Here is a 17,878-nt window from a genome sequence, read left to right as displayed (position 1 = left end):
AACATAGATGTGCAGTACATTGCAGACAATTGTACTGCAGTTGCACGATATGTCACAGCATACTTAACTAAAGCAGAAAATACAGAGCTCCAAGACCTCTAGAATGACCTGTCATCACATAAAACAGTATCTCACAAATTATACAGCTTGGGCATAAAAATGCTCACCCATAGAGAATGTGGATCTTTTAACTGGTACTTCATTGTATGGTACATCTGAAAATATAGTATGGCTAAGTCTTGGTCCAGCTAAATCTAGAAAAAGAGTTCTAAAATCATATGAAGATATAGAAACAATAGCCAAACATGATCCCAACAGCCAAGACATTTTAAAAAACAATTTATTGGACACATACTACCTAAACAGAAGTAATACTTTGGAAAACATGTGTCTATACCAAATAGCCCAAAACTACACATACAAAAATAATATGAAACCTGATGAAAAAAAAGGTAAATATAGAGTGACAGACTGTGAAGGCAGCTTAGTTAAACTCACTAAACCAAATTTAATTAATCATATCAAATTGTCATTGAAGACTCCTCAACATAAAGAAGTATATTACATGCCCCTGCTACAACTCTTCAAACCATGGAGAAAATAAGAACAATTACTAGATAACTATGACTCATATGAGGATGCTTTCAAAGCAAATGAAAGCACTATAACTGATGTAAACTTTACACAGTACAAAACAATGTTGCACAATGAACAGCAACATGAAGAAGAACTCCAAGCCCAACTAGATAAGGATACTCCTGTGACTGTGTAAGCTGCAGAACCCCTTCTTCTTCCCGTCCCTCCACACTCTCCTCACCTGAGTCTTCTGAGTTGCCTGCGTTCCGTAGATTCCGCCGGCTCAGGTAGTCCCGTTCTTTTTTAGGTAGCACTTGCCTGTCTCGGTGAGAAGCCACAGTGACAACTGAATAGACAGCCGTCCTGGGGGCCCCTTACCGGGAACAGGCCGGAATAAAGGGAAAAAACCCACACGTGGGAAAAACCCTTAGGATACTTCTGGCAATGAGGTAGGTGAAGATCCAAGCTTGTAACCAGTAGGACTGGAAGCAGATGCGAGGTCCACAGGGTTGAACACAGGAGAGAAGTCCAAAGAGACACCAATGGGAGGTGAAGGGAGCCGAAGCCACCACCGGCCCAAGGACCTACCAGGCGCGGTAAGAAAGAGAGAAAATACAGGAGAGAAAACAATGGACAGAGAAAACAAGGGAAAACTGGAGAGCCGCGAGAGAAAAGAGCGGCAAAGAGGAGAGAAAAAACACGCCTGCCGCCAGAGCGGCGAGACTAGAAGGAAAAAGCGAAGTAGCGCCGAGGGATCGGCAAGGAAGAGGCTGCAGAAAAGAAGGCCACCGCAGAAACTGAAACGGCCGTCAGGTAAGTAGAAGGAACTTATCCCAAGGAGAAGGGAAAAGCAAACCGAGAAAACCCGCCACACGCCGAGGCGAGCAGAGGGCAAACGCTGGGAGCGCAAAAACCAGAGCCGCTGGTGCAAGATCCAGCAATGGGTTGAAACGCAGCGACTGCCGGGCTAGAAGGGCAGATAAACACCCGGCAGTGCTGTGATTGGCCATGACTTGTTACCAGACACAAAAAAGGGACTAAAACCTATCTACCTGCCGGTTAGCCTCCAACGTGGAAGGAGCTGCCACCCGCGGTAGCGATTGCGGATGACAACTCCTGACAGTAGTCAACCTTCTGTAACAGGAAGCCAAGAACCACTGGGAGAACCACGAATAACAAATGAGGCAGAATTAGCTATGATAGAAGTAGAAAACACCATGTGTCAGTATGAAGATAAGGAAGACTTAACTATACTACAATCAAATCTAAACAATGAGCAAAGTAGCATTTTTCAAGAAGTAACAAAACAAATTGCACATGGTGTAAAACATGAAAATAAAGAATGTTCCTGCCATAATTATAAACCTATACTACTGTACGTCAGTGGTGAAGCTGGTTCTGGCAAAACATTCCTGATCAAAATCATTAGTAAGTTCCTTCAACAATTGACAAACAACAAACTGTCAGCTGTTGTCACTGCCCCCACAGGTTTAGCTGCCTACAACATAGGTGGTGTTACATTACACCGATTACTACTATTACCAGTAGAACACCAGAACAAATTAGACTATTACAAACTTTCTGCAGAAGCTGCAATGGAATTACGCAGAGTATTGAAACAAATGAAAATGCTACTAATAGATGAGTGAGCATGGTCTCCAACCTGATGTTAGCTTTGATTCACCTCAGATTACAAGAAGTACTCAAAACAGACTATGAAGAGCTCTTTGCAGGAAAACACATTATTGTTTTTGGAGATCTGCTTCAATTAACACCAGTAAAAGGTGAACCTATTTTTAAAACATTAGGGCACAAACACTGCCGTAAAACTGTTGGCAGCATTGGAAATGTCAACCTTTGGCAACATTTCCAATACAGAGAATTAACCGAAAACATGCGCCAATCTGCAGATCTAACTTATGCCAACATTTTAAAAAGTTTGAGAGTTGGTATACTTTCTAAAGAAGCAGAAGCAACATTGAAAACCCGGCACATTAATGCACTTTATGGCGATAATGGCGATAATGCATGTGCTACAGATGTTATAGAAAAATGTCAATTGTATGGCATTATGCCAACTCTTGCAAGCTGTCTCAAATTCAATGAAATAATGTTAAGTAAAGAAATGCAACCAATAATGGAAATTAGTGCCACAGACAAACTAGATGTACATGGTATGACACTACCCATGTGTGACCAAGCCACAACAAGACTAAATAATTTAGAAAAATCAATCTCAAACACAGCAGGCTTAGAAAAGATGTTAAAATTATCCTTAAATTGCAGAGTAATGCTTAAACATAACCTTGACGTGGACCAAGGACTAGTTAATGGAGCACTGGGTACAGTTGTTGGCTTTCAAACATACCCACGTGACAACAAAATTCAGTTTGTCAATATACTCTTTGACAAACTTTCAGAAGTAAAACGGATAGGACGCTCAACAGTTAGATTCCTTCTCTTCAAAGATATGTATGTACGCAGAGAACAATTTTCTCTAACTCTTGCATACGCAGTCACGATTCATAAATCACAAGGTCTTACCCTAGACAAAGCAATGATAGATATTGGTAACACAGTCTTTAAAGAAGGCATGAGCTATGTAGCACTATCAAGCTTACGTACACTTGACGGTCTTTTTCTAATCAACTTTGATGCAAGTAAAGTAAACTCTGATATTCCTTGCATTTTAGAATATAATAGACTTCGCTCACTATACACTCCCCATCTAAACACATATTCTGTTCCACAAAAACTAAAACGTTGTAAAAGAAAACTAAATCAAACAGAAATGCAACAGGACGTCACTGCAAATCCTCCAAAGAGAGTAAAAGAAACTAATACTTCATCAAGTACCACAAACAAAAAAGAATCAATTAGAGAAAGTAAACCAGGTACTTCTTTAAAGAAGGAAGACAAACTCCAAAAAAAGCAGTTAGATACAGAACTACCTGCACCATTTAAATTCTCAAATATAGTTGGTGTAAGTTGCTATGCAAATGTAGCAATGAATATTCTATTTCAATTACCACCAATTGTTGACAACATTTACTTACACAGTACAGACCCATTGTGTTTGCAAATGTTAGTACTTCACAGAAATGCAGCAAACAATCCTGACAACACATATAGTGTTTTTGGAATAAGACGACAATTGGACTACTGTGCTGGAATGGTGAAATTCACTATAAACTCACAGGAAGATCCACAAGAATTTCTAATGTACTTACTACAAGTACTGGAAAACAAAAACATACCTATAAATGAAATCTTTCAGATTTCATACATGTGGAAACATACATGCACTCTCTGCAACAATGTGACACAAGAAGAAATCCCCAATGAACGCTTCATATATATATCAATACCAAATTGTGAATCGATTCCATTTCAGCAACTTGTACAAAATGCAAACCATGGTAGATTATGCTCTACCTGCAATTCAGATAATCGCTCCACGTTAGTAATACAAACACATAGTAAATACGTAATACTAATGCTTCTACGTTACAATGCAGATGGTACCAAAAACAACTGCAAGCTGACTGGATTCACACATGGTCAAATATCACTTGGTAAGAAAACCTTCACAACAATAGGTATTATCTACCACGCAGGAGCCACAACCAATTCAGGGCACTACACTGCATATATAAAAAAGAAATGTGGATGGTTTGAATGTAATGATAGTACCATTACTCTAAAGCAGAGATTACCAGCAAATATTACAAACGCTTATTTGATGTTCTTAAAACCAAAATTTGATAAATAAACTGTATTTAAACCTTTAAATAAATTTGTGTTAAAAAAATATAAACTGTTAGAATACTCCCAAAATTTAACAATATCCAAATAGATAAATCAAAACCACTAAAATATATTAAAAAAATAGACAGTTAGAATACGCCAATTGGTATCTAACTGCTCCAAAATTTTATAATATCAAAACAAATGAAGAATCTGTTACTGCTCCAAAAAAAATACAACAAAGCAAGGTATAAAGCATTAGCCAGAAACAACAAGTGAACACTGAAAACAAACAAACAAATAAACTGTAGCATAACAGAAAAAGGGTTTTTTTTTTAATCCAACATGGATTTTTTTTTCTCACACAGACCCAATGATTTTAGCAACAAATACAGAAACTGAGCAAATTGCACAGTACTCTGATTTGTACTAAATATGAGGGTCGAAAAAATAAAAGTATATTGCTTATACAATGTAATAAGTCATTACAAAATACTAATACTAACATGCTATTTTCTTTTATCACAGAAATGAAGAAGAAAAACATGGACTCCCATTTCTAGACCAAACAGTAAGTATACAATAATAAGGACAACCATAGCAGCATATCACATCCATAATATCTAATACCTTTCTTCCTTATACATTTGTTTTTCACCCAAAGTTATAAGCAAATATGAATGTGATATGCTGCGGTGGTTGTTGCCAGGGCATAGAGTCTTGGGTGTATGGCCAAATGGCGAACAAAACGGACACATATTGAGTCCTTAGAACACCCCCTAGTCAGTTAATTTAGAACATTTCAGAACACCTGTGATGTCCGCAAACAAATCGAACACAAAAAGAATGTCTAACACATAAAAAACACAACTTTCATCCTATCTCATACACTCCCACCCTCCCCAAACACTCCTTCACACCAACACACTCTACAAAATACACATTTTGAACAAAGTTTCACCGCGCTGTCCGGGGACATCCGCAAATCCAAGATGGCGGGCGCTACCGAAATATCTGACCCGCTCCACGCCGTCCAATCAGCGAACATCACGCAAGACGATTGGCCAATCAGGACACTGTCCGCGGAGCGAACAGGGAAGTGTGTCCGCGAACCGAACACAGATATCACTAATTTTTTTTTACCTACTTTTTGGTCATTTTAAAAAAAAACTACTGGACGGATTTTCACCAAATTTGCAAAAGCACGCTTTCGGGCCCAAGCCGCTGCTCCTGGTCCGAATTTGGTGGAAATCCGTCCAGCGGTTTGGGCTGCAGACGCGAGCAAAATTTTTTTCCCATTCAGTCTATGGAGAGTGAGTATAATGTATACAAATATGAGCATATAGAGGGAAGGTAGAGTAATGAAAATAAAACTATGAGAAAGTGCTGATAACCATAATGATTATCTTCATGCACAGAAAGGATTGCTCTCTTTCAAGCCTGTGTCTTCCGCTATGTATATGTGTCATATGATGTGACTTGACCCTAAGTCTACAAATATAGTACCTTTTCAATTTTTACTTCCTGACTGTTACTGAAGAAAACTATGTGGCTTTGATATGTCAGTAAAGGATAAAAAGGGAGAGCCAGCCATGTGATGTCATCAGTGATGTCATCAATGACATTTGTGATGTCATCTTTGATGTCCTGGGTGTTAGTGTTAGCAGTGCACGGTGGCGCGAGTTATGGTTGCTTATGTTACCATTGTTAAGACGGATTTCTGAACTCTGTCCTGGTGGCGCAGAAGTTCAGAAGGCCAACCTAATTACTTGGAACAGGGTAACCTCTGGACAAGCCAGACCAATCAAGGTAGCGATCGCGGCGGTCAAGACTAGGTCTCAAGAGGGGTGAGGGTGACTGAAAGCCCGCAATGAGCACACAAAGCAAGAGCGCTTACAAACTACTCCAAACAGTTGTTATATCAAAAATAGAAACACATTTATTTTAAGGCCTTTAAAAACAATGACCGTAGCGAGAAAATCACAATATCACAATACTAAACCAACACATACCATATCAACACAATATATATACAAATACAACAGTCGCCGCTAGCGTTATAAGCACGAAATGTGTAGTCCACCTGAAAGGGAAGGAAAACAGGCAGTGCGATAACGCTTTAGACTCAGTTCGCCTTCAGAGGCACCTAACTAGATGGAAGTCCGAGCCCTGCGAAGAGTGGAGCCTTGTGCTCAAAGTACCTGCCACGCCGGTGCCCACGGGCAAAAGGAGAAGCTCTTCGGAGGAAGTCAGGCAGTTCGGGTTAGTGCACAGCAGAAGGAGAACAGGTTCCGCAACTCAAGCGCAGCCTCCACAGCGGGCAGAAGCAGAGCGCGAGTACGGCCAAAAGGGTGCTGTTTTTACACAGCAGGGAAAAGCAATGGGCTACTGCAGGAGGGCGACCAGATCCTAGCTAAACTACTCACCGGTCCCCGAAGCAAGCAGACCCAGGCTTCTCCACGTTAGTTTCAGCAGCTGGCAGGTTCAGAAGAGCAGGGAACGCCTCGTAGTCGTGTAGAGCAAAAAGACATCCCAATCGACGAAACCAGCACAGTTTGTTGCCGCAGCAGGACAACGGAGCGGCCGTGTGTATTCGAGCCAAATGTACACTCCTCCCTTCAGACTTGGGAACGCCAAGTGTACGAAGCGTGGGAGAGTGACAAGGACTCGGAATACAACACAACCTGGCGGCGGTTACAGAGCAGGACTCCCTTGTAAGCTGGTCAGTCAACTGGATGGCCCAGAGACACTTCCGAAGGCTTACTTGGCAGGAGTTGATGAAGTCGCCGGGAATAGCTGTTCCTGCTATTCCAAAGGCGAAGCACCAGTACAGGCCTTCTGGTTCGATCAAAGGAGGAAAGGGTTTCACAGGACGACAGCAGTGCAAAGGAGGATTCCTTCAGCGGGTCACCAGCGATTCCTCGGTCCAGCCTCTTGGTTGCAGGATACTTGGCTCCTGTATTCCTTCGTTCGTGAGAACTCAGGAGATCGACCTGGTAGTGGTGTTTCCAGCCCCCTCTTATCCGCGGTTCCCTTCGCGCCAAAACGGAGGGGAGCCAATGGGAGATCCGCTCATCAACACACATACCATACGTGGACCAATCACGGACCACGGTGGTCCCAGGCATTCATACCACCCTAGACTCTCTGGCACCCAGGATGTGTATTGGGACCAGACATCCCAGCCCACACCCTGGAGGCACACAAACGACATGTCGAAGCCCGCGAAAGCAACCACGTTTCGCGGGAAAGTACATGCCCAAATAAGGAAGGCCCCGGGTCGCTCGAACTGGGGAAGGTGAAGGGAGCAAGACGGTCAGTGGACAAGACAAAGGAGCCTCGTGGTCTGGCCATTTTGGGAGCCAGGCCACCATTTTGGGTTCAGTGCGAAAAACGTGCTCAGAACGCCAAAAGGAGCTCAAAATAAACAAAACGATCGCTGCCACCATTCGAGTCCCTGAATGACTTGCACCGATCAAATACCATCCTAAAAGAGTATCTAGGGCCTGTAGAAGGCTAGAGACCCAAGAGAGCTGTAACTTAGCTTACAGTGCCCTCTTGTGTCATGTGGCACTAAAGCCGCAACACGATAAAAGAAACTACGGGAAACAGCGTTCCCCGGTACTGGCTGTCTTAAGGGCATGTCAGTTTCCGCGTAAAAAGGAGCGAAAGCCCAGAGGAGTGCAGCAGAAGGCTGCACTTCTCTGGCAAAGTCAAGAACAAGGTGCAAAACAACAGCAAAAAGTTTAGGGGTTGCCACATGGAAGGAAAATTACCTACAATTACGAAATCTTTCCTAACACTCGCCCCTCCCAGACTATGGACAGGGGGAACTAATCCACCCCTGGATGAGTCTCTTGTTCAGGTCGGTTAAACATTCTGGACAACCCATCAGCATTGCTATGTTGGACACCTGGCCTATGCTCAATAGTGAAGTCGAAGCCTTGTAGACTTATGGACCACCTAAGCAACTTTGGATTCTCCCCCTTCATGTTCATTAGCCACTTTAACGGCTTATGGTCAGTTTGCACAGTGAAGTGGGTCCCATAGAGGTAGGGCCTCAGCTTCCTTAGGGCCCACACAACAGAGAAACATTCTTTCTCTACCGTGGACCATCTGAGCTCTCTGTCCTTAAGCTGGCGACTAATAAAACCGATAGGGTGTTCCTTACCCTTCTCATCTACTTGTGATAGTACAGCTCCTATCCCAGTGTCAGAGGCATCCGTCTGCACGATAAAAGGTCTTTGATAATCAGGGGCCCTAAGGACAGGGGCCTTGCACAAGGAGTCTTTTAAGCCATTGAAGGCCTTTTCACACTCGTCGGTCCAAGTTACCTTCTTGGGTTTCTTCGGAGTTGTGAGGGCAGTCAGAGGAGCAGCTATGGTGCCATAGTCTGCCACAAAATTGCGGTAATACCCCGTGAGTCCTAAGAAGGCTCTCACTTGGGTTTGCGTAGTGGGGGTAGGCCAGTCTTGTACTGCTTGTACTTTACTGGGTAGAGGCTGTATCCTCCCTCCACCTACTTCATGTCCAAGGTAAACCACTGAGCCTTGTCCAATCTGGCATTTACTAGCCTTTATGGTCAAGTGGGCTTTCCGAAGAGCCTGGAGCACAATCCCGAGGTGTTTCACATGGTCTTCCCAGGTGGCACTGAAAACTGCTATATCGTCCAGATATGCAAGACAGAATTCGTCCAACCCATTCAACACATGATTCACAAGCCTCTGGAAAGTGGCAGGTGCATTCTTCAACCCGAACGGCATTACCCGGAATTGGTAAAGGCCGTCTGGAGTAGAAAATGCTGTCTTCTCCTTGGCATGTTCTGCTAAAGCTATTTGCCAATAGCCAGCAGTGAGGTCAAACGTGCTGAGGTACTTGGAGGCACCCAAAGTATCCACCAGCTCATCTGTTCGAGGCAAGGGGTGTGCGTCTGTCTTGGTGACAGCATTCAGAGCCCTGTAATCCACGCAGAACCTCAATTCAGAAGTGCCTGCATTTGGAACCAACACCACAGGGTTGGACCAAGGACTACTAGAGGGTTCAATCACCCCAAGGTCTAACATCTTGTTGACCTCGGTCTTAATATAAGACCGTACTTTATCTGACATCCTGTATCCCCTACTTTTGGTAGGTACACTGTCTCCTGTGTCAATGTTATGTTTGCACCAAGGTGTCAAACCAGGGGACTGTGAGAACAGGGGGGAAAACTGCCTAAGCAAACTTTTCACCTCAGCCTGCTGATTCGGAGTCAGGTGAGGGGCCACTCGGACACCCTCAACGGAGCTATCTGAAGGACCGCTCTGGAACAGGTCGGGGAGAGGTTCTGACTCCTCTTCCTCAACGTCTGATGCCAGTAGCAGTGCTGCGATTTCGACTCTTGGGACGAAAGCCTTCAGCCTATTCACGTGAAACACTTTTGGAGCCTGTCCAGGCCTTCCAAGGTCCACTAAATAGTTCACCTCACCCAGGGGCTCCACCACTGTGTAAGGGCCTGACCATTTGTCCTGTAAAGCTCGGGGCCTTATTGGATTCATGATCAGGACTTGCTGACCAGGTGTAAAGTTGATGAGGGAAGCTTTCTGGTCGTACCAATGTTTCACCAGCGCTTGCCCTGCCTTCAATTTATCACTAGCCAAGCCCATCAGAAGTACCATCCGTTTTCTGAGCCCTAGCACATAATCAACTACATTGGTAGTAACAGGGGGAGTGGGCATCTCCCATCCCTCTTTGACGATGGCTAAGGGTCCCCGTACGGGATGACCGAACAGAAGTTCGAAGGGGCTGAAGCCAACACCCTCCTGTGGTACCTCTCGGTAGGCAAACAGTAAGCATGGTAAAAGAAGATCCCATTTTCTTCTCTGAGGCTCCTCCAGAGCCCCAATCATGCTCTTTAACGTTCTGTTGAAACGTTCCACCAGACCATTGGTCTGGGGGTGGTATGCAGAAGAGAACTTGTAGGTGACCCCACATTCTTTCCACATAGCCTGCATATACTTCGACATAAAGTTGCTGCCACGATCTGACACAACTTCTTTAGGGAAGCCAACCCTAGTAAATATGCCGAGTAAAGCTTTTGCAACTGACTTGGCAGTTACAGTTTTCAATGGGATGGCCTCAGGATACCTGGTTGCATGGTCGACCAGCACCAGGATAAACCTATTACCCGAGGATGTTTGCGGGTCAAGGGGACCAACGATGTCGATCCCTACCCTTTCAAATGGTACCCCCACAACTGGGAGCGGTACCAACGGAGCTTGGATTGTCGCACCAACCTTACCAGACAACTGGCAGGAGGCACAACTCCTGCAGTGACTTTCTACTTGCACCCCCATCTTGGGCCAGTAGAAGTGCATGGATAACCTTTGCTTGGTCCTCTTCATACCAAGGTGACCAGCAAGGGGAACTTCATGCGCCAACTGCAGGAGGAAGGGCCTAACAGCAAGGGGAACCACCAACCTCCTATGGTCTCCTTCTGTAGACTCTGTGGGCACACTATACAGGAGTCCACCTTCCCAATAAATCCTATGCTTCCCAGGAGGTTCACCCTCAAGCTGGGAGCAGGCCTGTCTCCTTAGGCCTTCCAGAGATGGGCACTCACGTTGGCCTTTACTGAATTCGTCCCTATCAGGACCTCCTTCAACTAACAAGTCTTTTAGTTCAGGATGATCGTTGGGGTCGAATACTTCAGGCATCGCCACCTCCTCGTCAGGCCCGGGCGATTGACCAACTTCCTCCACCGCAGTGGTAGGCGAGCTCGGGGGAATATTCTCTTTCCCTCGTTTTGACTTGTAGACTCCTTTCGCCTTGGGTATCCCCTTTGGCTGGGGCGCCGTATTGGACTTGGCCAATGCTGCCCGTGCTTGAGACCGTGTGTAGGGTCTTTCGGCAGTGTCTCCTACGAGCCCTAAAGCTCTGAGATCATTACCCAACAAGACCTTTCCCGGGACGTTTCTCTGAATGCTCACTGGAATCCTGACTGCTGTACCATTTAAAGTAAGATTTACAGGTATTACTGGAAACATACGGAGGGGGCCGTCAGCCAACTTAGTGGGCATCAAAGTAGCTCTGGCAACTTCCTCTGAGTCTACCAAGGTAGAATCCACTACAGTGCGACTGCACCCACTATCCCTAAGAGCTGGAGTATCCACTCCATTGATCAGCACACTGTCTTTAAAGTAGTGCTTGGTATTTTCCGGAATCCTAGCATAAGCCTCTGCGACTTTAGGCTCCCAGGAACCCAGGGACACTAAAACTACCTCAGCCTCTATTCCGCTGGGAAATGAGTCTGAGGAGAAGGATACTCCTGTAATCTCTTCTTCCTCGTAGGAGGAGAAGGCCAGATTAGCGGAGTGGACCCCCAAAGGTCTAACCTTACAACGGGGATCCCCCTTCACATGGTCAGTTGCTCCACAAGAAAAACAAGCCCCAGTGGGTCTGTTTACGTAGGGAGGCTTATTGTAACCAGAGTTCTGTTTCGGAGGCGGACCTCCACTGCCCTGTGAGTTCTCTTGTGTCTTACCCTTGTTTTTCTTTTTGTGGCCCTTATGGGAAGAAGATTTATCAGATTCCCCACCCTCCATATCTTTGGACTTTTTCCCTTCCTCCTGCTTACCAGGATGAGTTTTGTCCTTATGGGACACTCGATGTGACACCCATAAGTCTGCTGCAATGGCCAGCTTCTTAGGATCTATCTCCTTCGAATCGGCCAAATGCTGCTTAAGCTCCGGGGAAGAAGAACCAAAAATGTGTTCCAGCATGACAAGATTTATCATGCCTTCGAAGGTAGAAACCTTATAACCTTCGACCCAGCCAGTTAAGTTTTTCAAAGATTCAGCGACATAAGATACCCAAGTACCACCTTCCTTTTTCTTATACTCTCGAAAACGCTTTAAATATTGGGCCGGAGTCTTCCCAAACTTTAAAATGAGAGTTTGCTTTAACATTGCGAAATCAGCTCGCTCAGCCTTTGACATTTCCATAATGGCACTACAGCCAGAATGGGGCAGTCTACTGAGCAACCAAGCAATCTTATCAGCATTGTCAACTTCTTGAACCTCGCATGCATACTCAAACGCATTCAGCAAGTCCATAATGTCATTCCTTTCTTCATACACACTGAGCAGATCTTTCGGAAACCGTGGATGAGAGGAAGCCCCAGACCCATGTCCAGGACCCTTGGACCCATTTGCAACCTGAAGCTTGGCCAGTTCCAACTGGTGATCCCTGTCTTTCTGTTTTTCTGCCTGTTCGATTTTTAGTTTGGCTATGCTGAATTCAAGCTCCTGCTGCCTAAACCGCAGCTCTTGCTTCTTGAATTCAAGCATAGCCTCCCCATCAGCACTGGCAGAGGAAACATTAGACATCACATCCTCCCTGTCCTCGTGGTCGCGATGGATCAGTGCAGCGGCAGAACCGTCGGTTCTACCAGTGAGAGCAGCCCCACCACCTTCTGCACTGTCCTCGAAGTAATAGCGTCAAGCTGCGCTTCTTGCCACGCCACGATTCTTTGGATCATTTCCAATTTAGTGCCTTGAGAGGAAACCCCTCTCTCCGCACACATCTTCTTCAATGTTTCTGATTTGGAAGCATTTAAAGTTAACAAGGTATTTGTTTCCATACTGTTTGATAGGACTATGGCCTTTTTAAAGTTATACTACAACAATTCACTACGTGTACTGGTTGGAATAACCTGAAATGCCTTAGTTCGAGCGCAACACTGGATACCTTCAGTCGTATCCCACCGCTGTACACCAATTTGTTAAGACGGATTTCTGAACTCTGTCCTGGTGGCGCAGAAGTTCAGAAGGCCAACCTAATTACTTGGAACAGGGTAACCTCTGGACAAGCCAGACCAATCAAGGTAGCGATCGCGGCGGTCAAGACTAGGTCTCAAGAGGGGTGAGGGTGACTAAAAGCCCGCAATGAGCACACAAAACAAGAGCGCTTACAAACTACTCCAAACAGTTGTTATATCAAAAATAGATACACATTTATTTTAAGGCCTTTAAAAACAATGACCGTAGCGAGAAAATCACAATATCACAATACTAAACCAACACATACCATATCAACACAATATATATACAAATACAACAGTCGCCGCTAGCGTTATAAGCACGAAATGTGTAGTCCACCTGAAAGGGAAGGAAAACAGGCAGTGCGATAACGCTTTAGACTCAGTTCGCCTTCAGAGGCACCTAACTAGATGGAAGTCCGAGCCCTGCGAAGAGTGGAGCCTTGTGCTCAAAGTACCTGCCACGCCGGTGCCCACGGGCAAAAGGAGAAGCTCTTCGGAGGAAGTCAGGCAGTTCGGGTTAGTGCACAGCAGAAGGAGAACAGGTTCCGCAACTCAAGCGCAGCCTCCACAGCGGGCAGAAGCAGAGCGCGAGTACGGCCAAAAGGGTGCTGTTTTTACACAGCAGGGAAAAGCAATGGGCTACTGCAGGAGGGCGACCAGATCCTAGCTAAACTACTCACCGGTCCCCGAAGCAAGCAGACCCAGGCTTCTCCACGTTAGTTTCAGCAGCTGGCAGGTTCAGAAGAGCAGGGAACACCTCGTGGTCGTGTAGAGCAAAAAGACGTCCCAATCGACGAAACCAGCACAGTTTGTTGCCGCAGCAGGACAACGGAGCGGCCGTGTGTATTCGAGCCAAATGTACACTCCTCCCTTCAGACTTGGGAACGCCAAGTGTACGAAGCGTGGGAGAGTGACAAGGACTCGGAATACAACACAACCTGGCGGCGGTTACAGAGCAGGACTCCATTGTAAGCTGGTCAGTCAACTGGATGGCCCAGAGACACTTCCGAAGGCTTACTTGGCAGGAGTTGATGAAGTCGCCGGGAATAGCTGTTCCTGCTATTCCAAAGGTCGAAGCACCAGTACAGGCCTTCTGGTTCGATCAAAGGAGGAAAGGGTTTCACAGGACGACAGCAGTGCAAAGGAGGATTCCTTCAGCGGGTCACCAGCGATTCCTCGGTCCAGCCTCTTGGTTGCAGGATACTTGGCTCCTGTATTCCTTCGTTCGTGAGAACTCAGGAGATCGACCTGGTAGTGGTGTTTCCAGCCCCCTCTTATCCACGGTTCCCTTCGCGCCAAAACGGAGGGGAGCCAATGGGAGATCCGCTCATCAACACACATACCATACGTGGACCAATCACGGACCACGGTGGTCCCAGGCATTCACACCACCCTAGACTCTCTGGCACCCAGGATGTGTATTGGGACCAGACATCCCAGCCCACACCCTGGAGGCACACAAACGACATATCGAAGCCCGCGAAAGCAACCACGTTTCGCGGGAAAGTACATGCCCAAATAAGGAAGGCCCCGGGTCGCTCGACCTGGGGAAGGTGAAGGGAGCAAGACGGTCAGTGGACAAGACAAAGGAGCCTCGTGGTCTGGCCATTTTGGGAGCCAGGCCACCATTTTGGGTTCAGTGCGAAAAACGTGCTCAGAACGCCAAAAGGAGCTCAAAATAAACAAAACGATCGCTGCCCCCATTCGAGTCCCTGAATGACTTGCACCGATAAAATACCATCCTAAAAGAGTATCTAGGGCCTGTAGAAGGCTAGAGACCCAAGAGAGCTGTAACTTAGCTTACAGTGCCCTCTTGTGTCATGTTGCACTAAAGCCGCAACACGATAAAAGAAACTACGGGAAACAGCGTTCCCCGGTACTGACTGTCTTAAGGGCATGTCAGTTTCCCCGTAAGAAGGAGCGAAAGCCCAGAGGAGTGCAGCAGAAGGCTGCACTTCTCTGGCAAAGTCAAGAACAAGGTGCAAAACAACAGCAAAAAGTTTAGGGGTTGCCACATGGAAGGAAAATTACCTACAATTACGAAATCTTTCCTAACAACCATAACTGCCGAATTTCTGGGGTTTTTCGGTTTTACTTTGAGCCATAACGTCCCTTTAACAAAGTTTTTTCACTGAATTTCATAGGTTTTTAGTAGCACAACTTAACTATAATATCCCTGACTTCATATACATGTAACATAGAACATACTAACCCCCTCGTAGTGATTTTCATGTCCGCGGACTACCGCCATGTCCGCGGACACATCGAAAATCTGAGCGTGGTGAATGTAAATTTAAATAGTGTGCCCCATTTCCCCTTTGAAGTTGTCTCTGAAAAGAGCCGTTTTTTTTTTTACAGATGCTTGACAGACACCTGTTATTTTGTATTTTTTTTCTTGGTTTTTTTTCTTACTTTACTCCTAAAATCTTCACATAACCTTCTCCAAAGCAACCCTTACATTCCAAAATAGAAAGGCATTTCCCGTAAAAGATAAAGAAATGCCATCTTCTTTAAAATTAACAGCATTACTGGCATCAATATTCTCATTGTTACAGAAGAACATACCAGCTCTAAGCATGAAGGCACACATGCCTCGGTTGATGACACACCTAGCAATATTTTGCTGAGGACAAAAAACTGAACTATTGTCCCATATTGCCCTAGGTAGTAATCCAGAAAAAAATACTTTCGCATTTGGAAGGATCTTCATTACGGCTTGAACCAAGCGTTCCAAATCAGCCAACAAAGTAGGGGCACTGACGTTGCCCAAATGGAAAGCACCATAGTGCAAAACTACCACATGCGGACTGTTCATCGTGGCCATATCCTCACAAACTTGTACAATTCCCTGTACATTGCAATCAGGCACAGTGCTCCATACCACCTCCACTCCTTTCACATCAAAGTTCTTTGCAACATGCCTGCATTCAGCGTACTGCTGTAAACCATGCACAAACACATCTCCAAGCACCAACACCCTGACTTTCTCCACTTCTGTCATCTTCACCACACACAGTCTCTTTAAACACAAATCCACAACCTGGACATCTGATTGGCTGATCCGTACAGTCTTCTTTCCATGTTGGATTTCCTGGAAAAACCCGGATGTAGCACGCCCTGTCCACGAACAGCCGCGGTGTCCGCAGACGGCGTCCACTTTACTCTCTGTGTCATTCCCTCATTGCATACAGCTAAGCAATCACACAATACGAATAACGTCCTCGGAACACCCCCATTTTGTGAATTTTTGAACATTTCAGGACAATTATTATTTCATTATTCAACATATTAACATTACAAATATTATACTTTCATCTTGTACTCTGCACACAATGCTATGTTTCTCCATTAGTAGCCCAGTATACTAGATAGAATCCCATAATACAATCCTATTTATATCAATGCATCGTTCAAAGCACTAATAACGGTATGATATTTATTGCAATATCCTTGACACTTTTTTCGCAACATTATAATAAAAATCCCTAGTACACAAATTCCATGAAAAGTACATACACATGTGATGTCATCAGTGATTTCATCAATGACATTTGCGATGTCATCTTTGATGTCCTGGGTGTTAGTCTTAGCAGTGCACGGTGGTGGCGCCAGTTTTTTTTCAGAGCTTACCATAATTTGCGATTTTCAGGGGTCTTTCGGCTGTACTTAGAACCATAACGTCCTTTAAACAAACTTTTTTTAATATCATGCAAACAATATACAAACATGGCGTGCAAAAAACAACTTCTACAGATGGCTTTACACAGAATGTTGCAAAGTAAGAATTTATGCTCGTTCACAGTGAAGGTCAGCTGCTTCCATTTTTTTCTCGGGCCCCGGAGAGGCTCACGAAGCGGACTATAAGGTTGTATTGTGTTTTGACCTTGACAGACAGAGATTGTGATGAAAGACTTCTCTTGAAGGAGTGTTGCTAAAATGTAAGAGAAGATAAAGATGAAATTTCTGAAACGAAACCACTTTTATATATTATATCACTATGCGAAAGATCGTTGGCACACGCAGAGTCGTATTTTGGGACTGCACCACTCGTAGACAATGGAAATTGCAATTGTACTATAAGTAACCCTTTAGATTATTTTATACCAAATATAATTACAATAGCGTAGCATTAAAGACTGCTGAAGTTGAACTTGTTCGTTGAAAGTGGCATAATGTTTTCTACCGCGCACTATCACCGCCGAATTGATCCCCTGTCGTTTAGAGGGCTCTGAAAAAGGCAGACGACACAGGGTGGGTTAATAGAAATAATTTAACCGGTCTATAGGCGGTCAAGCGCTCTACTCGCTGTGCCACTTCACTGTAGCCTGTCAAGTGGCACAGCGAGTACAGCGCTCGCTTTGACATCCGTGCACAGCTTGCTAACGCAAGTTTGAATCCCGGCAAGGCCAAACTCAGCCTTTCATCATTCCGTGATCGATAAATGAGTACCACACACCGTGGTTAATAATAAGCACTGCTTAGATACCTCACGGTTCTTAGCGCTATATGAATGGGAAAATATTATTATTTTATTATTAACATACTCTGTTGCACTATCTTCGATAGCAAATAGTTTCACGCCCTAATAAATAAAATTATGATTTTTAATGAAGATCGGCTGGTGAGACTAATTTATGTTTTTTAAAACAGGTACGTGGCCCCATTTTGCCTATGTCACGATTTACAGATTCTAGCGGATGGGGTCTTCAACTGCCAGGTGCCGGTCCAAATATGCAACTTCATGACCCTCACCATTTT

This window comes from Ambystoma mexicanum, chromosome 2p, assembly GCF_040938575.1.
Source record: "Ambystoma mexicanum isolate Mex_15411 chromosome 2p, UKY_AmexF1_1, whole genome shotgun sequence".
Classification (NCBI taxonomy): domain Eukaryota; kingdom Metazoa; phylum Chordata; class Amphibia; order Caudata; family Ambystomatidae; genus Ambystoma; species Ambystoma mexicanum.
Note: the sequence above shows the minus strand (reverse complement) of the source record.